The sequence below is a fragment of the Cyprinus carpio genome, chromosome A14 (assembly GCF_018340385.1).
Source record: "Cyprinus carpio isolate SPL01 chromosome A14, ASM1834038v1, whole genome shotgun sequence".
In the NCBI taxonomy this organism is placed as follows: domain Eukaryota; kingdom Metazoa; phylum Chordata; class Actinopteri; order Cypriniformes; family Cyprinidae; genus Cyprinus; species Cyprinus carpio.
In genome coordinates, this window is record NC_056585.1 from 21,894,638 (window position 1) to 21,920,332 (window position 25,695).

General features: G+C 36.9%; 1 long non-coding RNA gene across 2 annotated transcripts; it reads left to right on the forward strand.

Annotated features, from left to right (window-relative positions):
• Nucleotides 1-5,311: 5,311 nt before the first annotated feature.
• Nucleotides 5,312-20,667, forward strand: LOC122147458. Of its 2 annotated transcripts, none has more exons than XR_006161639.1 (4): nucleotides 5,312-5,461; nucleotides 5,583-5,716; nucleotides 16,241-16,466; nucleotides 18,586-20,667. It is a non-coding gene; the product is annotated as an uncharacterized LOC122147458 (long non-coding RNA). The 2 variants fall into 2 exon arrangements; XR_006161640.1 differs by lacking the exon at nucleotides 18,586-20,667 and adding an exon at nucleotides 18,448-18,568.
• Nucleotides 20,668-25,695: the final 5,028 nt, after the last annotated feature.

Genomic DNA, 25,695 nt, shown 5'->3' on the forward strand with positions numbered 1-25,695 from the left:
AGGAGCCTTCCTTCCTTTTTTCTCCTAAAGCCTCTTTCTTGCACTTGTCAGGAGGAAGGAGCGAGGGCTTACGTCAAGGCCAAAGCCAACAGCGAGCATGATAACGCAGTGAGGATGAGAGGAGTCATCACTTTTCCTGTTTTAATTAGTAACTTCAGCTTCTCAACAGGCAATCATGTCATCTGTTTCCTTCCAGGCGTTGATTATAGAGTGAGGACTGCATCACACAAAACACAAGTGTAAGACATGGTGTTTTTAAGGCTAAATGCTGTTTTTTGTTCCTAGTTTCAAGAGAAAGATATTCCACAGAACCTGGAATATGATAAATTCAGAAGTGCAAAATTCTGACAGCTGCAATAATGGAATACAGTTTTCACACGGGCCCAGTTGAGACATAATCAAGCCCTCGCTGTCTAAACAAGGCACAACATGTTGATGTTTCTAGAAGCTTGCTGAATTACAAACCTGCTTCCACTCATGGGGTTTTGATTTTACCTGATTCAGGAGGTTGTTAAATGTGCACGATCATGGAGTCATTTATCACACGCTCACTGTGCGCCAGTCACAGTGCCATTATGCAGTTCCAGGTGCACCGGTGCTGCACACAAATCAGGGAATGGTCACAACTATGTGTGATTCAGAGCAGTCTAGATGTCATAAAGAATATGTACCATACTTCTATTTTAAGGTCAAACATATTCAAGGCCTGGAAAGATCTGTTTTTCCTTAGAATATCTTATTAGAATATCCGTGGCATAAATATACTTCAATTCAATTGGCCTTAAATATACAATTTAAAAATAACAAAAAATGTTCAGAATAATTTTTTTAAGAAAATACTACTGAATATCTTTAGCTACACATACTGTCTTATAAACAACCAGTAAGTGACTATTGATTTAAGTCAGTGTCTTTAGCTGTAAGCTGTATGTGTTTGATTCACTAAAAAGAACCAGTTCATAAAGAGTTATTAATTCAGGAATTCAGCAGCTCTGAATCTGCTGTATGTTTGACTCACTAAAAAGAACAAGTCCATAGGAGTAATTCATTGGAAGTCAGTACAACGCTGGCTGTGCTAGTTTCTGAATCATTAAAAAAAAAAGCCATACATTCAGGAACTGGTTCTGATTACAAAAGGTAAAGTTAATGTTTCCCTCATTAATAAGTATTTTGTTCACATTAAGCAATAAATAGTGCTTTTAAAAATAAAAGCATAGAGAAGTTCACCTCATACAGATTTACATATTAAGATCATATCACCTGCATGATACTACTTCTCCACCTTCTCTCAATTCAAACACTGACTTTTATTAATCAGAGTGAAGTTCTGTGAGCATCTCTGCACTTGAATGAATTATCCACATTCTCCTTGAAACCTGTGTATTGGTATTATCAGTTTTCCATAGGTCATGCTTCCTGGTGCTATTTTGAGATTTTGTCAACAAGTGTTGTTCTACATCCTGTGGTGGAAAAAGTCTGATGATGACTATAGTTAACGCTGAGCAGCTTATTGAGTTTCCCCCAGGAAACCTCCCCCGTGAATCACTAAAAGCGGTGCTGTAGGCAGTCACTGTGGAGACTTCAATTACTGGCGTGTCCCAGTTGGCTGATTTCTAACTGTGGCCAGCAAATTAGAAAAAGAAGGAGGGAGGCAGAGAGAGAGAAAGTAAGAAAAACTGAAAAATCATTTGGAGAAAGATGGCTGGAAATTTGGACAGGATACTACAGGGGACAAGCTTCTGCTTAAACGTGGAGAGGCAACCTTTTGTCATACTGTATGTTGGCTACAGGCCAGCTGTCCACACCATAGGATTCACTTCATAATCCTGTGTATGACTGATTTATGGCTCACGTTATCTACTGTTGACTAAACATCCCCAGCTGAGTCTTTATGCTATGTAGAGAGAGGTCTAGGAAAATACAGACAAAAACGTCCTCTATATTTTCTAATTTAGGGCAGCACATTAATTCATCAGTAGAAATCATTTTTTGTTGTTGTCAAAAGATGTTTTGTTGTTGTCAGAAAGATTTTTTTTTTTTTTACTTAATGTCCATCCAGAAATTCTGAAAAAAAATGTATCATGGTTTCCTCAAAAATATTAAGCACCACAACTGTTTTCAACATTGATGATAATAAGAAATGTTTCTTGATCAGAAAATCAGCATATTAGAATGATTTCTGAAGGATCATGTGACACTGAATACTGGAGTAACAATGCTGAAAATCAGATTTGACATCACAGGAATAAATGACATTTTAAAATGTATTAAAATAGAGAATGGTTATTTAATTTTTTTAGTATTTCAGTTTTTAATTTAATCAAATAAATGCAGCCTTGGTGAGCATTAGAGCTCCACAAAGGTTTGAATTTTAATATCTTGTGTAAATATTGCATGTTTCCTAACATTGTATTTCCATTTTCTTCAGCAGAAGAAAGCAAGTCATTTGGAATGACACGAGGGTAAGTAAATGACAGAATTTTAATTGTATCCCTTTCAGATTTGTTCAATTTTTAACATGTTATCCTGTTGCAATTTTATTTTGTCTGATCTACTCTTCATGCATTTACAGCCGATTAGTTTGACCATTTATTTTAATGTAATCTCAACTAAAACAGCACACCTAGCTATTTATAGTAAGCGTGTCATAGTTTATGCTGTTCAGGATACAGTCTGCAGAATTTTTAACACCTCCACAGATTTAAATTTTCCCCAGTACCCATGCTGAGACATCGAGAGCACTATTTGCCTTTAGATGACTGTAGGCCAGAAAATTTAGTGTTGCTTTTTCAGTGTCTCCGTACAACACACTATAGCAATTGACTTAATCCTAGCAGATTCATTTGTGGTGCACCTTTTATTGTGTCAGTTGTTGAAACATTTATGCAGCTACACATGGCTGGCTCTGTGAACCATCAACACTCTCCAGTCTGGATGGGAGGATTTTGGGTAAGATGTTGTAGTGTCTAGCAGTGGGATATTAGCCTAGTGATGGCCAGCAGTTACTCACCTGTACTAGGAAAATGTGAGAACAAAAGGTAATCAGGATTTTAACCCTCTTCAAAGCACGTGTCAATCTGACCCTAACGATCGGCTCTGTGCAGCCGTACATCTAGTGCAGATGTAGCAGACTCTCTCGCAGGATCAGGAGAGCTGGATGTCTGCCAAGCAGTGAATGTGCTTCCTGATGTCTTTTGCCAGCAGAGAGAGTAAACACACACAGGTACTAGAACTTGAGCCAAAAGCCATCAGCACCCCAACTGCCAGAGGCCAGGCCTCAGTGATGTGGGTGATCACTTCAAACAGAATCTAAAGAACGTGTAAAACACATGGCATTCAATCAGGCGTTTGTGACCAGGTGCAGAGAGGTGTTCAGTATTACAGCCTAATGCCAAAAAGCTGATTAAACCTATGGAACATGTCAAAGATCACAAGCATAATGTATAAGACAGATTTGAAAATCAAAGTCAACCGAGGTCAAGCTCATGTCACCTTTGAAATGTTTTTCCCCATTGAGTCACATTGCCATGTGGTGAATTATTTATTTAACGTCACTCAGTTACAGAGTAGTGCAATATATAATGTAATTAAATATTTCATGTTATGTAGAAATGTCACTATTATTTACTTGTTTGCTTAGAATATTTCAGCTGTTGGACATTTACATATTCATTTTCATGAGCATATGCTTTTATCAAAAATCACTTCTGTAATCCAAAGTGACAGTTATACAACACAATGTATATAAATTATATACTTAATTACTTTAATTATATACTTATTTATATAAATTTACTTGAATTTCAAAGAATGTATGCATGTGATTATAAGTATGTGTATGTAGTATATAAGTTAAAATATATTGAACTATATTAACTATGTATAGTTTTATTATACAGTATACAAAATCAAATTAAAATCAATCAAACTATATATTTATATGATGCGTTACAGTTATGCAACTTTTTAATTAACTAACATTTATCAAACTCTGATATAATTTTTTTATATACACACACACACACACACACACACATATTAAAATCAATCTAACTATATTCAAACTCTGATATATTTTTTTTATTACATACTATTCTTCCAGTCTCTTCCATAGTTCGGTAACTGCAGTGGGTTTCTTAGCCATAACTTTGTTGTCAAGGATATTTTTTTTTTTTTTTTTTTTTTTTTTTTGAGATTTTCAGTCTGGTTTAGATCAGGACTCTTGGCCGCCATTTCATTATTTAATTGTTCTTACCTTCAAAGAACTGCTTTACCAGTTTTGCCAATGTACGCGAAAGGGACACTTTCTTGCATGAAAATTGCAGGCTGATTGGGAGATGCATCCAGGGAAGGAACTACATGTTGCTGAAGGAGGTTCTGATAAACATTTTCATTCACTCTGCCATATAGCTGTATAAGAGGCCCAACTCCTGCTGCACAAAACATCCCTCAAACCCTGACACTTCCTCCTCCACCTTTTACTGACTTCTTTACTCACTTGGGCTTCAGTCTTTCTCCAGTTTGATGCCAAACATAATGTTTCCCATCTGACCCAAATAAATTAAACTTGCTCTCATCACTAAAGTGAACTTTGGACCAGTTCTTTTCTCGCCATACAACATGCTCCTCAGCAAATGTGAGTCTAGCCTTTTGATTCTTTCTGCTGATGAGAGGCTTGGTCACTGCAAAGTGTGTTTTCAGTCCGACTTCTCTTAAACGTGCATTTGTCTTACGTTGACGAGCAGGCTTTTTTGGGGACTTGAATAAATTAGTATCATTGTAAAGCTACAATATTCAAGAAATAACAGATTTGGAATGACCAGCTTCTCTTACAGTGGCTGAAAGGGTCTCATCCCTTTAGGCCTTCACCTGGACTGCCTCCTGTTGCAGGGTTTCAGTAACCTTAGAGCATCCCGCCATCTTGCAATCTCAGTGAAAGTTAAGAAGAATGCTGCTAGTTAAATAAGGTTTGTCATATAATTAAGGAAATTACCACCAAGAACTTGTAGGTATCTGTAAGCGGTCTGTAATTTTGATCAGAGTTCTTTTCAAATATCTAATTTAAGTTTTTTTTTATACTAAGCTTCAGAATACTATAAATTTTATATACAGTATACAGTACATATAGAGCAGGAGTGGCGAACTCCGGTCCAGGAGAGCTGCAGCCCTGCAGAGTTCAGCTCCAACCCTAATTAAAATTCACCTGCCTGTAGCTTTCTAGTAACCCTTCAGACCTTGATTAGCTTGTTCAGGTGTGTTTGATTAGGGTCAAAGCAAACCTCTCCATGGCTGCGGCTCTCCAGGACTGACGTTCGCCACCCGACTGACGTATAGAGAGAGAATTTTGTTTATCCCAGAGGATACGTACAAACAATTTTGCAATTTAATCTTTTTTTTTTTTCAATTTAAATTAAAGGTTTAAAGGTTTTTTCCACTCAAAACAAAAAATATTACTATACAAGTTAAGTGAAATATTTTCTTTGGTTCACGTAATTCTTTTCTTGACCTTCCTCTTTTCTTCCTTCTTCCTTTATGACAAAACAGCCTGAAGATATGTGACATTTTTCCTTTTACCCTTGCAGACATCACAGAGGAGACAGATGTGATGGCTGTTTCAGAAGATCAAGAGAGTGAGAAGCCCAAAACACTGATCCACAAGCTCCAAAGCTCAACGGGGAGCCCCTCATATGTCTACATGAAAAACCAAGGTTGGCTGGTGAGCGCTGGTTTTTGTGATTTTGTGTTAGGTTCTGAGATGCCCCATGCCTGCAAAAGATCAAATCATTTCCTCCCAACCAGATTAGACATGGTAGCAGGGGGTATGAAATACGCTCACAAGCTTATATCAAAATGCCTTCATCTTCTCTGATGAGCCTCTTTGAACAGAATAACACTGACTCTTAAAAGATTAACCAGTGTTGAAGAGTCTTAGAAGAACTAATGAAGAATTTGATGGGAGATTTGCTTCCTTTTAGGAAAATAAATGTATTTGTATGCTATTTTTTTTTTAACTTGATGCAGTTAGGAACAGATCTCAGATGTTGTATGATGATCATTGTGTAGGTTTGAGAGAGGATTTCTGCTCAAATCTGTTTGAGTATTTGCTCCATTTAATCTGACTGAGCAGGGCAAATGGAGTTCATCTAAAGACATCCTGACCATTGATCCCTCTTACATGACTAATTACCTAAATCTGATTGGTGTGAACATGCTGTGTGCCATTCATCTGAAACACCCTCGTCCTGGCTTGAAGGGTGAGGCCTGGTTCAACATTCATTCACATAACGTGTTTTGTGTCGATAACCAGATACAAACCAAAGCTTTGATGAAACATCACAGCATATGTTGGATAATGAGGCTCAGCTGTCCCTTCGGCTTCTCTGACATACCCCTCTTAATCTCATGATGGCTTTGAGGATAATGGGGTTATTTCACTGGAGATACAGGAAGACAGATAGTGGGCACTGTCGCAGGCTAGCACTAACCAGCAAAGTTAGCATTCGGGGCGGGTACCTCTGCATTTGCCTGCCATCTGTCGCTCAGGCAGAAGTCCAGCATTACGACAGGGCGCCCACCTGGGAAGGTAGTTGTGTGCACCATCTCTGTATGGCTGTGGATACTCACCACTGCCCCCTAGTTAGACCTTAAATCATCTAGACAAGGGTTGTCCAAATCGATAGATTTTCATATTTGATGCATTTACAAAGTAAAGTCACATTTATTTATGTAGCACTTTTTTACAATGCGGATCTTTTCAAAGCAGCTTCACAGTAATAAACAGTTAAATAACAGCATTAATGGTGCTAAAATTAATCAGTGTTAGAATTCATCAATTATGAAACACATTCAGTTTCAGCTGTAAAGCAGCTCTACAGAAGACAAGTTAAGTGTTAAGTTCAGTTCAATAACAGTGTCAATGTTGCACAAGTCCATAAAAACAATGCAACAAAACTAAAGAGAAGGCATCGTGTTTAAGATGTGTTTAAGTGTTTATAACTTGACACCATCTTAAAAGAATAGTTTACTCAAAAATTAAAATTTTCTGAAAATTTACTCACCCTCAGGCCATTCAAGATATAGATGAGTTTGTTTTTTCATCAGAAGAGATTTGGGAAAAAATGACAGCACGACTCTAGTCTAAAAGCTGCATGTTTATAACAAAACGTGTTAGCTCCCAGCTAAAATACCCCTCTATACATAATATTGCTTTCTCCAGTGAAAAAAGTCATCTTGTCTGAATCAGGAGAGAAATATGCACAGATCAAGCACCAATTAAAAGTGAAAACAGTCCTTAACAAATATGTTGGTGGATTTTGATGTGAGGGTAAAGCAGAATTTTTTAGTTGGAGGAAGTATGGATTATCGACTTTTGGCCAGAAGCAAAGGTTTAAAGCTAAAGCACCTTAATAATGGGCAGCTTTTCTCTTCACAAGACATCAGTTGATGGACTAGAGTCGTGTGGATTACTTTTGGATAATTATAATGTTTTATCAGCTGTTTGGACTCAAACAAACCCATCTGCATCTTGGATGGCTTGAGGATGACTCCATTTTAAGCAATTTTTATTTTTGGGTGAACTATTCCTTTTAAAAGTGCAGTGCTCATGTTGCTAGACAGTGAAAAGATAGCACAAGCTGTATGCATGTATACATGGACCATCATTTAGCAATAATATTTTACTTTCTTTTACTGCACAAAAGCACAAAAAAAGGCTTGAGAATAATTACGACATTGCTCACAGCTGCCAGTCTGACAAAAATTGTTTTAAAGTTGATGATTATTTTTGATGTAAAAATCTTGATAATATTATAAGTGGACCTCAGAGAACAGTTAAAAAATAATAATAAAAAGGAAGTACATGACCCCTTTTAAACACTCACATAACCATGGAAAGCCAGGTATTGGTGATATTTCTTTTTATATCACTTGTTAAAAAAGTGTTTTTGGTTTTATTGTGTTTGACATCAGAAAAAAAGAAACTGTCCATAATATTCTTCTGTAGTTTTTGTTGTAAAAGCTTTACAGCAAAATATCACCAATTTTAGGTCAAAAACACATAAATACTTAGAACATATCAAGTAATCTCTAATAACAGATCAAGCAATAGTGTCGGATTACTGTCAGATCCAATATAGTTGGCACAGCATCGTCTTTGGTTTAATTTTTTTCAGAAAATCCTGTGTCGAATTGTGCTTTGTTTGTAAACCTATTGTTTACCTACCTGTTTAAATGCGTGAATCGGTGGGCGGGGTTAAACAGGCAGTGATGTAGAAGCAGACATTGATCTTCTTCTGCGGAGGTGGTTTTTAGCTACACTATTGTCATAAAGTGGCACATCCTATCCACAACCTGTCCTTTTGGCAGATTGGCTTCAGTATAAGCTTTTTTTAGACTAACAAGAAAGTTTTGAGTGTTTCCCCTTCTAGGGAACTTGTGCTGCGTCCTCTAGCGGACACTATGGGGACTGCACCTAGTAGGACCGGTATCTGAAACACATGTGAAACAACACCGAGCACACTGGCCCACGTAGCCTGTGGCATCACAGGCAGGCACCCGAAAGTATAAGAAGGCACTTGCCGAACACGTCTGCAACTTTTGTTGTCTTCAGGAGCTGTTTTTTGGCAGTGCGTGTGAAGGCATTATGGGGAAAACCAAGGCAAGTGGGCATTTTAGAAAGTGTGTGCCTCCGTGTTTTTACTCAAGAATGTAGACAGGGTTTGCACGAGTGCGTTTGTCTCTTTAGGGAGTCGAACAGCCTCAATGCAATTAAGACTCTTAGCATTTGCGGCAGTTTCTGTTCTCGCCTGGTTCTTGAGGGAATCTAGTGTTTGAACAGCGTGTTTGGCTCTCGGGGGAGCTAAATGCTCTCTGCATGATGAAATCGCACTGAGAAATGCCTTGTATTCTTGATTCTCTTTTGAGGAATGAGAACTGAGTGCCTACTGCCCATGGATTGGGTCCCACAGCTGCCAAGGCAGCTAGGCAGACCGATCACAGGGATTGTAGGCGGGGGGTATGGAAGGAATCTGATGGGGAGTGTTTTCCCTTTCAGAAGTTCCTTTCATTCTGTTCTCTCCCAAGGGATAGTAGTCAGCATTCACATGTGTGTGTGTGTGTGTGTGTGTGTATATATATGTATATGTATATGTATGTGTATGGCTTGTCTGGCTATCTAGGTGCTCGGCGGAATTCAGATACTCTTCTTCTTGGGTCATCTGACCACGTGGATAGCGCTACATTGGGCTCAGTAGTTGAGAAGTTCAGGAAGGTGAAGGCGCGGTACTTCCTGCCGTACAGGAAGTTCATTCTCTGCCATCCCGAGTCTTCCTCTAAAACCTCTGAGGGGGCTGGTCCGTCTCGATCTAAAGATCATAGGCAGGATCAGAAGAGAAGAGTTGCCACTCACGTCCCTCCTTTCTCTAGGAGTTGGGCGCAGAGGCAGGCGAGTGCTAAGAGATGCTGCTTACATCTGGCCCTGAGTCTGGACTAATGTTGTTCTTATGTGTTTCACTTATTGGCGAACTATTGACTGAAGGTCCAGTCTTTCCCTTGTGATGTAGACTTTTTTCAAGTACTCTGTGGTCAGGGTGTCCCCTTATCAGGGTTTTTCAAGTAGGCAGACCCCTGAGCCTCTTCTAGCCATTTCCCCTTGTGGTTTTTAATAGATGGTCTACTTCCTTTATCCCTTAAGCTTAGTCAGGTAGTAGGGGTAGGTTGCCCACACCCCCTTTTCTACAGGATTTTTAAGTGGGCGGTCCCCCTGGGCCCTGCATGCTGCTTTGGCTCATTGTAACATAACCTTCTGGTTACCCGGAACAATTGTACCCGGAACTTTTTTTCCCCAGGAACTATTTTCCCCCACAGACCTGTTGCTTTCTGCATTTCCACCACGGTCTGAAATACCGTGAAGATAAGGCAAATAGTCTGGTGACGTAAGCCTGCGCGTGTTTCTCAATACAAAGTACGCAAATTTTGGACTTGCATCCTCTGTAGTTCGGACTTTGCGAGTTCGACTCGGGAGTGTGATCTCCCGCGGACGAAACAACTCAAGTCCGGTAATTCTGCAAACAGCACCGTACTTGATAACATCAGTCAGCTCACCTTGGCTACTGCACTTTTCCTCACTGTATATTTACAATAAGATTAAGATTCATTTAAACATAATAATAGCCGCAGAAATGTACTTCGTTCAGGGAAATGTGTATATATACAGCCTACATTACAATGAAACGAAATATTATATAAATTTCCTCTTTTTATTTTCATTTTAACATATAGATAAATTGAAAGACTACCTGTTAGATTTACCCAAAAAGAATTATATTTTGTTTAACCACTAAAGAGATATCAGAGCCAGCGGCAAATGTCAGAAGGTCTAGCCGAGTTGAGACTGCTCTAGGCGGATACATGAGCCCCGAGCTCCCGCTGATCACGTGGCGCTGATCGTCTCCGAAATCAGCGAAACAGATTTTTAAATGGCCGCTGTCTTTATAAATAAACCACAGATTTGAGTTTTAAACAACTACATTCTCGCCTGAAATACTAAATTTCATGACACAATAACAGTAATATTTTGAAAATGATCAGAATAAATGGTGGTTGAAATCACAATGCTGCATGAACTCAACCAATCAGCATGTTTAGAGCCCAAGTCCTGCCCCTGAAAGTTCCGGACCTTTGGAAAAAGTACTACCTCGTGAGCAGGGACTTTCTGAGGGGCATTTTTCTACCTGGAACTTTATTTAGATCCTGGTTCCTGTGGTGGAAACACACCGAGTACCAGCCCAAAGTCCCTAGTTCCTGGGTAAAGTTCCAGCGGTGGAAACGCGGATTTGGTTAATGAAGTGTCCGTCCTATTGGCTGGGTTCCCCATTTTTCTGAGTTATGTTAGTGGCCCCAGGCATCAGTGGCTTGCCCCCTTTCTGAGGGAAGGTTTGGTGTATGTCTGTCACTTCTCTTGGTGCTCTTATGCTTCCGGGCACCTACTTGTGACATCACACGCTACGTGGGCTAATTAGATTGGAGTTGTTTCACACATGCTTCAGAGACCGGTCCTGCTGGAAGCAATCCCCATAGTGTCTCGATCCCTCTTGGGGAACCATGGTTACATGCATGACGTAAGATATTTTATAGTACAATTACCTCTTATCTGTTAAAAGATCAATGGAATTTTGATTTCTCAGTTCATGACCCTTTTAAAGTGTTTTTGTATGTAATATGGACAATAAATGTGGACAAGGCCTCAATTCATTTTCTATAAAGCACCTACACACAAAATATTAATGATATAAAAATATGAAATAATTTGATGATTTAACAGGTTGAATCACATATAGCTAAATTACTTATGTCTACTCTTAATTTCCTGTCAACACCCTGCCTTTCTCTCTGTTGATAGGACAAAGGATTGTTTGGTTACATAGTCCTCTGCCACTGTCAGTTGCACAGCAGTGTATATGAAATTAGCACATACCTCATAAACATCAGAAGAATATTATGAGAGTCAATGGGGTCCCTTAATGCAAGCTCACCAAAGTTCCTCTTAGATCTGTCACCTCGTGGAGATGTGGGGTGGCGGGGGGACACACATCATAAATCACTTTGTCAGGCACAGGGTCTTTAGCCTCAGGTCTCCCTTCAGCCACCTTCACTCTGTACGGTGCTGTTTTCTTCCAGGAAGCTGCTAGTGTTTTCCTGAAAGTGTGGCATGTTCCCTACAGATGATCTTGCGTGGGAAGCTGACTCAGGGCATGGGCACAAAGTGCGCTGTCAAAAACCCTCCATGAACTGGATGGTAATGTCTTCATGCCAGAGCATGTGTTGGAGCATTAGATCTGCTTTACAGGTTTAGATGCGGTATGTACACATTTGAATGTCATTATAGAATTGATTTTCGGATGGACCACATTTCAAAGGTGAAGTTTTGAATCATGCAAAGTATGACACACTCTGTTTGTTTTATTGCGGTTTACATTACTTTCTAGCTTGAGTAAGTGTGAGCATGCATAAGTGAGATTGCTCTTAAGTCAACATTGCTCTGTGGTGTCGTCTCTTGGGACAGGTTATTTGATTTGGATCAGGTAACTGTTGGCTGGAGCTGTATTCCAGTGGCCTCTGAATTGGGCTGTAAACTGATTAAAAAGTTTAATTGTATTAATTGCATGCCAGTTAATTTAAATTAATATATTAAAAGTAGTTCAGATTTAAAAAACCCATCTCAAGGCCCTACTCAGATGGCAGTAAAATTTCTGCATTAATGTACGGTTGAGGGGGCATGATTAATTGATAATTAATAAATTATTAAAAAAAAAATTTCTAATATTATAAATCATGAATAATTAATTTAACTAAAGTTTATTATAGGTTTATTAAAGGCATGATTAATAATAAAATAAATAAATTGATATTATTTATTTATTGTGTTACCCCTGATTAGTATAGATTAGATTCTATTTTATTATTTATTAATATTTTGTTTTTATATTTTCTGTTTTCATTTTATTATTTTTATTAAAGTGTGTGTGTGTGTGTGTTTATATATATATATAACTAGCTGAAATAAGTTTTATTGTTTTATTTTATGTCCGTTAACGTTTAGTTTATTTCAGGTAACAAAAAATGTTTTAATGGTTTTAGTAGGTAATATTTATTAAAGTGTATTTGTTTTTGTTTTATTTTAAATATTAGAATTTATATATTTTTTCTTTCTTTTTTTTTTTTTTACAATATTCTAAATGTACATTTATTTTTAGTTAATATTTATTCATGTCAATATGTAATTGTTGACAATCTTTTGGAAGTTATTTATATTTAGGTATATTTAGACATTTTAGGTGGTGAGAAAGTGCAGCTGGTCTCAAGTCTGTAGCTCCTGGATCATTTTCTCTAAATGCATTTTTTCAGCCAGTTGGTGTTGATTGACAGGCAAACTTTCTGCCCCTTTTCAGTCAGGGTTCAATGCGGATGTCTGGTTAATGAGGTTGACTTCAAGGATTATAATCAGAGGGGGGATATTACTGACCATATGTGTCAGCACAGATGAGCGAACCTCCCAGACTTGTGGTGTCAAAAGGATATGTTTTGCTTCCACGCTGTTCTTATTTACCATAGAGCCATACAGATCCATGTCACTGCTCCCCAGGGGTGACTTTAACAGCCTAATGTCTATGACAGATAAGTTATGCTAAACAGATTATTCAAGTTTGCAAGACCTTAGAGGCACAGCATAACCCTTCCTCATATCTTGGCTTTCAGCATCCGTGGCAAGGCCAGAAAATTTATAGAAATAGGTTCATATAGGGCTTAACTCGCCTAAGGAATCTAAGGTGTATCTCTCCACTGGGATGATTAAAGGTATAATTCACTCAAAAATGAAAATTCTGGCCTTTGTCATCTCTAACCCATAACTTTAATATATTTTTTGGATAAACTGTTCCTTTAAATGGCAATTATTTTGCTCTGATTGCTTTTGTCTGTGGGTATGCTCACTATTCTTCAATGAACAAAACATTTTATGAGAAAACCAGAGAGAAAGAAGAGAGATGTGGCAAAAACAGAAATGTGAAAAAGAAAAAAGCGCCCTCAGAACCTCTCACTGTGACATATGGAAGCTATCACAAGGCTATGCTCCCATCTGTGTCCACAGCCACGGCTCGCTGGCACCCAAAAGCCACTGCGCAGGATGGGAGTAATCCATGGATTCATGGGATTGTGATGGGACTCAAAATTCCCTGTGGGCAGAGATTTGACCAGGAAGAGAGGAAGTAGATGGATTATAATGGTGTAGGGTGAAGTGCAGAAGTTCATCATCTTCCTATGATGTTAGTGCCAAGACCTGTGTTTGGAAATGTTGCAACACAAAGTCTATTGGCACTGTGAGAGTATGGTGCAATTGAATTGACTGTCCATCCCAAAAAGTCAACCAAAAAGCAAATGCAAGTTTAAAAATAAATAAATAAATAAAAAATAACTTTTTGGTCACAACATGGCTTTCTTAAGTGTTTAATAAAGTAAAGCTGTGGGAATTTTTTTTATTTTTTTTATCTTGATTTTGCTTTTTGGTTGCCATTTTTTAATATTCATAGTGTGCAGCCTTTTATTATTATTATTATTATTATTATTATTATTATTATTATTGTGGCTTTATGGACCTAGATTTTTTCCACTGTAAGTTTTTGCTGATTTCTTCAGTTCCAAAAAAAATAAAAAAAATTCAGCTCATCTTGTTTGTGCAAGTGAATGATCCTAAACGCATGAATTAAAACCACACACATAAGACCAGAATACATGTAATTCAAGATTCCCATGACTAAAACTACATTGGGAAAGCTTTATTCCTGCAGGTGTAATCATAGTCTGAAATTGCATTTCAATGATGTATTTTGTTCCTTTGTTGTTAACGAATGAAAAATGACTAGCGTTACAGAGAACTTCCTGTTTAATGCAATGGAAGTTTGGGCACTGTGTTGATAATGCTTTTAAAGGCACTGGTAAAGTGTTTAGTTCATGTTCAGTTTTGCTTTACTTGTCTGGTGCTCCGTGAGTCATTGGCATGTTGAGTGCCCCCCGTCTCAACCTCTTTTCCTGCCCTGTTACTCACTGGACCACTCCAAGTTTTCTTGGAGTGAAAAATTTATTGCAGGTTGGTAAATTTTTTATGGCTCCATTTCAGTGGAGCTTTGATGGCGTGCTGTGTTCTGTATCAATCCAGCAGCAACCAGCCCTTAACATTCTCACAAGCAGTCCCGTGAGGCCATCTGACGCACACCTCCTGAAAAAAATCTGATAAATCCCCATGGGCCAGACCTCTATGATTTACTGCATGTCAGGAATTGGGCTTCTCTGGAACCAATGACCCTACCAAACAAGTGAAGTTTATCATTTCAAACGCACTACATGCTACAAATGATCTGTAAAAGAGGATTTGTTCTGTATTATAATTCCATCTCAATGTTCATCTCAGTTCTGGACACCCATTGAGAGCTAGGAAATTACAAGATCAAGCTTGCCAGTTTTGCTCTCAGCCTGTGGACTAAACTTTTGGATGACCTCCTGTCTGAACCTCTTTTCACTCTTACTCATAACAGCAAAACATATGCCTCTGTCCAGTGTAGGAGAGACTAGGTGTGGTAAGTGTAGGAAGTGAACACTTTTTCCTTGACATATGTAATTGTATGTATGTACTGTATGTAGTATGTATTTATGTATTGCATGCAACTGTTTTATCAAACTTTAATATAAATTTCCCACATTTGTCTGATTAAAAAATTTAAAGTTGATTTAAAAGTTATTTAGGAATCTACAACTTATAGATCATTTAGGAATCTATAACTCTATAATCTATGAACTGTCAATTAGTGTCATGTGCAAACACTGCTGTACAAACATTGCAACACTGTCAACATGGATATGCATTAATTTTTATAAATTACATTGTTCAAAACATTTTTATAGCAACCCCCATTTATCCTTTTCTAAACTCCACCACGATTCATTTTAAGAATTTTAAAAGGTAACAGCAAAAAAGTAAATTATTGAAATGTATCACAGTTTTCACAAAAATATTGCCGCACAACTGTTTTCAACACTGATAATAATTAGAAACGTTTCTTTTCAGCTTTGCCATCACAATTTTATATATATATATATATATATATATATATATATATATATATATATATATATATATATATATATATATATATATCATTTTAATAAATACTTTTAATGCTTACTGACCCCAATATTTTCATCCCTGTACTTTCTTAGTAATTATTTTCTTAGTAATTAAACTGACTTAACCTATCTTTAAGCGTTACAACTCACCCCTTGTTTCTAGACACTCTGTTGGTTTCTGTGTGTGTGTGTGTCTTTGACCTCAGCTCGTAGACCTCCCCTAAGGCTACACTGCTTGGGCCCATGTGTTAGCACCTCTCAGTGCTGGACACACCTGTCATTGATTAGCGTGAGTGTGTAACCAATCCGGTATGTCTTCCCTCATAAAACAATGCATCCAATTTCAGCTTTGCTACAAGCTGACCCAATGTATACAGTTATTTTAAACATAAGTACCACCATACCGGCTTTTAGCTTTTCTCCCTGAAGCCACGGAAATTCTGTTGGCTGTAATGCAGTTTTCACGTGTGCGAGTGCTTATAGAGGCCCCACTAATGTGGCTCATATAACATGCAGAACAATAATGGTAAACCTTAATTTCCACTAACTATATTTGTTGTTGCAGCTCTGTCTGTGATCCCATCCCTCAACTACAGTACTGTGCATGTGAAACAAAGAACAGCTGCTCCTCTTCACATCATGCTTTGAATGTATGCACCATTCCTCGGACAAAACCTCAGGAAGACGTCTGTCCCACAGGAACCAGGCTGACCACTGCCACCGGCACTTGACGAGCTTGTCAGCCACATGAAGCAGGCCAGCCTCTTTTCTTATCATCAGGAAGTTGTCAGGTGGGAGATATTTCTGTTTGTTTGTTTTGCAAATGTCTTTGTTTCCGTTACTGCAAACAATTAGGTGACATCCTATGACAGAACAAGCACAAGTCTGGCTGCAGCTGGACATGCTGCATGGAGCTCAGTAATGGACTCATCAATCAACACAGTCTTTTAAAACAGTGACAACATGGCCGAGGCTGAGGTGACCCTGCTCAAGGTTGACATTTTGGACACAAACAAGAAGCTGAGATGCTTCAATACTTCAATAGACCCTTTTCCCAATAACATGATGGTAACTAAGCAGCAGAATCACAAATATAGCTAATTAATCTCTCAGGAAGAGGATTATTTAAAAAAAAAAGAAAAGAAAAGAGAAAGAATTCTAAAACTTATATATGCTAAAACTAATATATTATTTTTGTTAAATATAGCTAAAATGTTTTCATTTAATATTATTTTATTAATTATATATAAAATACATAATAAATATATAATAATCGTTCAAACATTTGGTATCAGCAAGCCTTTTTAAAGCTTTTGAAAAAGACTGTTAATGCTCACAAAGACTGCATTTATTTGATGAAAAACACATTAATATTGTGACTTATTAACACAATTGAAACATTTCTGATTGAATATAATTAAACATTGTAATGTATTCCTGTGATAGCAAAGCTGAATTCTCAGCAGTCATTACTCCAGTCTTTATTGTCACAGGATCTTTCTGAAATCATTCTGATATGCTGCTCAAGAAACATTTATTATTATTGTAAATGTAAAACCATGAAACTTTTTTCATGATTCTTTGATAAATAGAAAGAACAGCAAAAAAAAAAAAAAAAAAAAAAAACATCTCACTGACTCACTGAAGATTTTGAAGGGTAGTGTATATCATTTAAATATAAGAATTTAAAACTAAATTAATATTTTTTAAGCCTATAATATAAATTAAGGCAATGCATTTAGTTGGTAGAAATTATGTTTGAATCCATATCTCAATAATGTGCAATGTTGTATTTGTCAGCATAACCCTGTAAAAGTTTAAAGTAAAGGAAATCATTCCTCTCTACTCGATTACAATGTATCAAACTCCAAAAGTTCAGTTCCTGTTGGACTGTGAAAAGTTTGCCGTCCACTGTAGAGTTTGTTATTGTTAATCAGCACCTTGTAGTCCAGAGTCCAATATTCAAACCATGCTGTTTTTCCTGGAGTTTACTCTTGTCTACCCTCAATACTTTTTCAAACTCCTGGCCCGAAAAACACACAGGTGCTCCATTAATAATTATTTTTTTGGTTGGTGTTTACATCCTGTGGCATAAAGCTTTGATTTGAATGAGTTTGCTCTTTCCAACTCAGAATCAACATATTCAATACATTTACTGAAATGTGCTGTAAATGTAAATTGGCTTTTCTACTGTCATCACAGCCATTTATGCATGCTGTGGGCTTATTTGTTTGGCCCCGTGTCATATGCCTTCTGAGAAAGCATTCATGCGGAGAAAGAACCAATTATGTGTAATTTCTGCTTTTAAGCCCATCTCTCATAATCACCATGGTGATATTTTAAATGTGATTAAACGCACAGGAGTACTTCCATGTGCACAAATGTTCCTTCATCTTCACGGAACTGGAACAGCCAGATTAGCTAATTTGTATATATTTATAAACAAAGACAGCTAGGCGGAGGACAACAGAATAGAACAGAAGTGCAAGTCTTGAGATAGATTTTCCAGCTACTTTTAACTTGACACTCAGTCTAAAAAACCCAGCGTTCATGGCGTGAGACGCTGTAAAACAGTGACATACATCAAAGACATCTATCTAGATGAGCTTTTTATATGTAATAAATTAAATATTAAATTATAATATAAAATATATATACTCTCTATATGTGTAAATCAAGTCTAATTTATTATCTCTATCCTCCATTGTTTCTCATGGACACCACCATAAGAGCCCTCTTAGACTAATACAGTTATCTGTTTATCTCAAGCAGATGAAAAACTTCCCCTGAATGAATATACACAATATCTTGGCACACCGGTCAGGATCCAGCTCAGAGGACCCTATCTTTAAAATCACATGCATGCATGTAAATATGCATCCTCCTGAATTCCAGTCCCTTTGTTTTCAGATGTAAGGGAAGAGCAGTAATGGGTCTTCTGTTGACTTTACATCCTTGGAAAGTCCGCCTGGGCCTCACACCTGCTGTCCATCCAGACGTTTGGAATCTCTGCATTGATAGACAGGATGCAAGATCTGGAAAGTATGCAGGCGGCCGAAGACCCTTAAAGGTGCACTCTGTGCGTCGAGGAAATGGTCAGGAATGTCAGCATTGTTTGAATGCCCATGTTGTTAATCATCAATATAAACACCTGTATACTTAATATAATTCACAGGGCCTTTTATTAAAGGTTTTTTTCCTTGTTTTGCCGGGACACTCAAAGCGGGAGATCATGAGGTCGCCTCTCCATGATAACCGGAGTGTAACACTCATGGGTGGTTTTGGTTTATGTATTAATTCATTGCGGTCAGCTGACAGTGTGCTCTGAAGGGTAGTGTCACCGAGTGCACTGGCAGCTTGACAAGTGCCCCATCTGACAGAGGCCAGACTGAATGTCCTTGACAGTAGCATAGCGCTGCCAGGAGTGCTTCAGTGGCAGCAGAATACATAATTGGTGACACGATGAGCAAAGAGGACACTTGACAGAAGTCCTGGGCTGGAGAGTGAAAGGCACACTGGCAGCCTTCACAAACTCAAAGACGTCTGAGCAGCTCATGGTTGATTGAGACTCGGTCTTGGTTTCTTGGTTCAAAGTACAGTTTAATGGCTGTCAGCTATATGCTATTAACCTCCTTAAAGGATTTGTTTACTCAGTTAAAGTACGTCATTATTAGTTGATTAACCCTCCCCATTAGTGAACTATTGCAGCTTAGTTTACAAATTGTATGAACCAGTGTTATGATGCTTTAGTCTGGAGCTTGAAAGCTTCTTGCAAGTTTTAGAAGGACGTTATGACAGAATTTTTACTTTTTGGGTCAACTGTCTCTTTAAAGAAAAATGCATCAAAATAATTACCAAGAGTTTGCAACTAATAATATCTATAAATATACTACAGTATAGCTGATAATATATTATCAATCATACTAGACCAACATTTTGCTCATGGTTTTGGAAAAACAATCTCATGGCAGTTTGTAACTATTTTTTATGATATGGCAAATTATTAAAGTTGTTCAATGAATTCATAAAAACTCATGTATACATTTCTGTACGACCTGCTTATACCCCATTAAGGGTTAGGTTTAGGAATGGACCTTAATGCTTAGTTTTGTTATAAAAAATTACATTTTCGTATAAATCAAATCATACTAATACAGAATTTCCAACTCATAAATGCTTTTTTTGATGAGATGAGGTAAAAAATAATAAAAAAAAGAAAATGTTCAAATTATTTTGTAGAATAAAATACATAGTTGCTTACATATTCAATTCTTATTTGAATTAATTTAATTATTTTTAATTAATTTTAAACCTGGGTAGTGAAGGAAAAGCAGTCAAAAAGTAGCCAGCATACATTGAAATTCTTTTAATACAGATTAAAAAGCATCCCAGATGGGATCACTGCATATTTCTCATACTTCCATTTGTGTAACTTAATAGAATGAGAAAGTGTGTCCAAAAATTTTTAGTCTGGTAGTGTATACTGTTACAAAATTGTTCTCACATATTTTTCCCTTTCTTGTCACACATTATTTTTCTTCCTTTCTTCTTGTGAGTCATTCTGTTCAGGCTAGAGTGTTCTATAAACTGTTACTGCACTTTTATGTTTTAAGACCAGAAGAACATATTTTTCTTCTCATAAATTCCTGTGTTAACATTCAGCACTTTATTAAGCTCTTTTTCACCGTTCATTTATGTTTTGAATCTGATGTGATTATGAGAAAGGGGCTGAACGCAGCTCTCATGAGAAAGAGATGAAACATGGATCAATTCAGTGACAGTTCCAAACTCATCTTTTTGATGAAGAGCTCCGTTATGCTTTAGAAGTCCAGCTGTGGGATTTTCATGTCATAAACACAGCATAGTCATTGCAGTTAGCTTCAGTGCAAAGACACAAGCTGCTGAAGATCCATTGGACTGGCTTTTTTTGTTTTTTTGTTTTTTTTGGGCCTAAAATATGCTCATTCTGAGCAATCGTAGAATAGATATCTCTCCCAGCCATTTTTACCTTGAAGCTTTAGCCAAGAGATCAAGGGAAACTTTTTCCCTCATTTGTTTTGTTTCAGAGTTTATCTCTGTTATTAGGAAGCTCAGAAGTACTGACCAGAATGGTTTATTTGATCTAAAACTTTAAACTAAGACCATTGATAATTTTTCTATAATAATTGTTCTGTTTTAATACAAATCTCTCATTACAAATAATAATATAATAGCAATTTAAATTAAAAAACTGAAAAAATGAACATGAATTTCAGATTTAAATTATAACCTGTATTTAATGCCAGATATTTTATGTGATGTCAGACTTGTGGACCCCAGTATTATTGTGATGATCTAGATAGTTAATTTTTTCCAGAATGCATTTTAGCTACTAGACATCTTAACTGTGGTATAGTCATCATCTACTCATAATGTTTTGAGTTTGTCATGCTCTAGTGAAATTCTGATTCACAGTCTGAGCAAATGTATTGACTGATGGTTGTGTTTTGTGTTTTGTATGTTTATGTTAGGAGCAGAGGCATGTGTTTGTGTTTGTTTGAGTGCAGGTCAATGTTCTCATGGTGCACACATCCTCTCTTCATCCCTAACTTTAGTCACGGTCACTGAGGTGACGTGCATCTTTGTCTTTACCATGCAGCTGAAGGTTATTGCCAGGGTTGCCAAGCCTGTGATTTTCAAATGAAATTGGACTGTTCTGCTGTTAAATTGATGTTGTTTTTATATAATATCTATATATATATATATATATATATATATATATATATATATAATATATATATATATATATATATATATATATATATATACAGTGTGTGTGTGTGTGTGTGTGTGTGTGTGTGTGTGTGTTTTAGTGCTAATCAATTAAAAAAAAAGTTAATGAATTGCACATTTTTTCTGAAAATATTTGTGGTTAGTAACGATTAAAGTTATTATTATATTATGTTATTATATTATTATATTTCACATTCAATTTTCAAATTAATGTAGAAACAGCAAAGTCAGTATATTTTTTAATATGTTTAATGGCATCTTTTTATGACTGAAGGTGAGTGTTCCTGATGCGAATACTACTAATGTCTCTATGAAGTTGTTGTTGTTTTTTTCTAATATTTAACCATTGTCTTTAGCCATTCACCGTTACAGTATAATTGAGAGCTATCAATTTTAACATTTAAAAAATAACAACTTTAAAAAATAACAACTTTTAATTGAGGTAAACTTCAGTAGCCCATCAGTAAGTAGGAATCTACAAATTGAATAAAGTTATCAAACACTAAATTCTAAATTAAATATAGATGAATCCTTAAAGCTATAAAAGTTATTGATTTTTTATTTTATTTTTTTTTTGTTCTTTGTTTAATTCTTTGACATCCCAGCAGCTGGGTTATTAGGTTATTTTGGCTGCTTTAAGAGTTGCCGTTGCTGAACCTGATGCAGATCTGAGGCACGTCGTATTAGTTTTCTTTAGGTTTCATCATGTTAGTTTTCTTAAAGTCTCTACTAATGAGCTGATGGGTTTGATCGTGTGTATCAGATGATGGAGACGTTGCTGGGGTGCTCCAGGACAGTTCTGAAAACCACTACATTTCAGAGACATGTTTTTTAAATGTGACTCATATATAACAAGGGGAAGTTGTGGCCTAATGGTTAGAGAGTCAGACTCGTAAATGAAAGGTTGCGGGTTCAAGTCTCGTACTGGCAGGGATTGTCAGTGGGGGGAGTGAATGTACAGCACTCTCTCCCACCTTCAGTACCAGGACTGAGGTGCCCTTGAGCCAGGCACCGGACCCCCAACTGCTCCCCGGGCAACACAGCAAAAAAAATGGCTGCCCACTGCTCGTGGTGTGTGTTCACTGCTGTGTGTGTGCACTTTGTATGGGATAAATGCAGAGCGCTAATTCCGAGTATGGGTCACCATACTTGGCCGCATGTCACGTCACTTTCACTTTTTCAAATGCATGCACAGTTTAAAGGCAGCTTTAATGCATTAAATATTTTTAGCATGTTGACAGCACTAATATGTATATATGTATGTATTTATATGTGTGTGTGTGTGTGTGTGTGTGTGTATGTATATGTAAGATTATTTAAGATTTTTTTATGTTGTTGGGGAAAAAAAGTCTCTCTTGTTCACCAAGGCTGCATTTATTTGATCAAAAATACAGTAAACACTGCAACATTGAATATATTTATAAATGTTATTATTCCTGTGATGTCAAAGATGAATTTTCAGCAGCCATTACTCCAGTCTTCAGTGTCACATGATCTTTCAGAAATCATTCTAATATGCTAATTTGGTAATTTGGAAACATTTCTTATTGTAATCAATGTTGAAAGAAGTTGGTCTGCTTAATGTTTTTGTGAAAACTGTGATACTTTTTTCATTTTTTCAGATTCTTTAATGAATAGAAGGTTCAAAAGCACAGCATTTATTTTAAATAGTTTTTATTTATTTTTTTACATACTTTTGATCTATTTTATGCATCCTTGCAGTATAAAAATCTTACAGATCCCAGACTTTTGAACATATTGCACATTTGAATGTAAAGGTTTTGAATTTTGACAAGGCCTACATAATGAATGATTTGAGTTGAGCTGAGTTTTCGTTTGGTTGTGTTGATCATTGGGCTTTTTCACACAGACCTTGTTATGTGTGCAGGCCACAGGAGGAGGTGCTGAAAGGTTAGATGTACAATCAGGAAAATCTCTGTGATGGCCTCCACTCTCTCAGCGGGTGTCTGTATTCCCATGACACAGCTTTCCTTTTCCTCCTTCACTCACACGGCACCCAACGGTTCAGAAATCCCCATAACTAATGAAAACTCTGCTTTGTTTGGCTTTGCTTTTCTCTTGTTTCACTAGTCTTTAAGAGACTGCAGGTTGAGATCATGAATCAACTAGCCGAAAGAAAAGGTCAGGTATCAAAGGGACACTAATGTTGACCGGTCATCCGCTTTGACCAGTTGTCCATTGGCAGGAGACTTAATGGAGAACTGCTCCCTTCTGAGTAACCACAAGGCTCTCATCCACAAGGATGATAGAGCAGAGTAGGTTAGAACTTACCTCAGCTTTAATCAGACTTACTTGTTCTGATTTAAACATGATGTGATGGACGCAGCGTGAGCGTCTGTCTGAGAGTCTCGGAGCTGAAGGGCTTCAATCAACTTTAATCAGTGCGTTTCAGCCTCTCCAAGAAAGTTGGAGCAATGCAGCAATCTCGCCACGGCCCATTTGCACTGCAGTTTACTTTAACCTAGCAAGTTCTGAGGATCCCTCAAGGCCACAAAACCTGAAAGAAAACACGCCACACACGGAATGTTTACCAATCTGCCAGTGACCTTTTCGTACATGCTTCAAATGTATTTTTGAGGATTTTAATCTGAAATCAACATTGCATGTGCATTTGCGTATCAGATTGTTGAATTAGAAGGCTAGTGAAAGGGAGTGCACCTTTAATGTCTTTAAATGTTAAATGAGCAAGTGAAAACTGATAGGTGAAATGCATGAGTGCCAGGAATATAATGGCCTAAAAATAGTTTGCCACCAGACGACTGGAAAGAAAGTGTTAGAGAGGTCAGAACTAGCAGTCTGGACATGTGTTCGAAGTGTGTGTATGTGTGTCAGCGGCTGTGCTTCCATTCTCTATGGGTCAACAGGGATGCACACTCAGGGTTTGACAGGATGTGTCAGGCTGATCCTTTTGCCTTCATGTCCATCTATCAGTTGAATTCTCTCTCTTTTGTCTGTCTATTTGTCTCTTACTTTCATTTGCTCTTTCCCTGTGGAGAGCAAAATCAATGTGTCCCTGTCTGCCAGTATGATATTGCCTCGCAGGCCTCATTTTTCCAAGAAAATGAATGCAGTGGATGTGTTTTGATATTGATGCAACACACCATATAAAAGCTGCATCATGATTTCTCTTGTAAAAAAAAAAAAAAAAAAAAAAAAAAAAAAAAAATACAAAGACATTTTATTCTGTTTATTCTTGTCTTTTTTTTTGTTCTATAAAGACCAAAAAAGAAAAAGATTTTAGTAATTCTTTACAATGATTCAAATGTACAGCATTTATTAAACTTATTAAAGGTTATTTTTTATTTATAATTAATACACTAATGTAAAATTTATTAGTATACACTATCATTTAAAACTTTTGGATTAGAACAACTTTTTTTTTTAAAGAAATTATTCTTTTATTCAACAAGGAGACATTTTGCCATCACAGAAATAAATTAAATTTGAAAATATATTCCAATAGAAAACAAATAGTTTATTTTGTAATAATATTTCATTTATTACATTCAAAAAAAATTTACCATCCCCAAACTGCAGTAAGTAGTGCATGTAGATTTCAACAGACTAATACATTCTTAACATTTCAGGTAAAATTACCAAAGAATAGTAAATGCTGTAAAACTATTCATGTTCATTCTTGTTACTTCATGTTAGCTGTTGCATTAATAAGTGTTAACATGAACCTTGTTGTGAAGTGTTTCTGAATTATTTCATAATAAGCCTAAGAGCTTATTAAAATAATGCATCATGTCTCGGTCCAGAATTATTTCTGCTTTTCCCAGTAGTGTGAGTAAAATCCAGATAATGAATTCAGAAGAAATAAGAATAACTAAATGTCACAATAATGCAATGTTGTGAAACTTTGAGTTTTTTTTTTTTACATCTGGCATTGTGAAGTTCAAACACACACACACACACACACACACACACACACACACACACACACACACACAAAAAAAAAAAAGATAATTAGCCAGTCTCATGGTCACATCTTGACTGGCTGTCCTGGGGTCTTGTTCCTCTTTTATGTCCAGTCTGTGGCCCACTGGGAAAATCTCAAAAGTTCCCCAATGGAATTTAGAGGGGGAAAAATCACTTTGTCTTTCAGCAGTGGACTTTTTTCTGCATGTGCCATTTGTTAGTAGAAGTCTCAGGCCATTATTCACAAAGCTTACAAAGGTCAGGTTAGGCTGCAAGCAAATCCCTCTTCAAGCTAATTATTGTTTT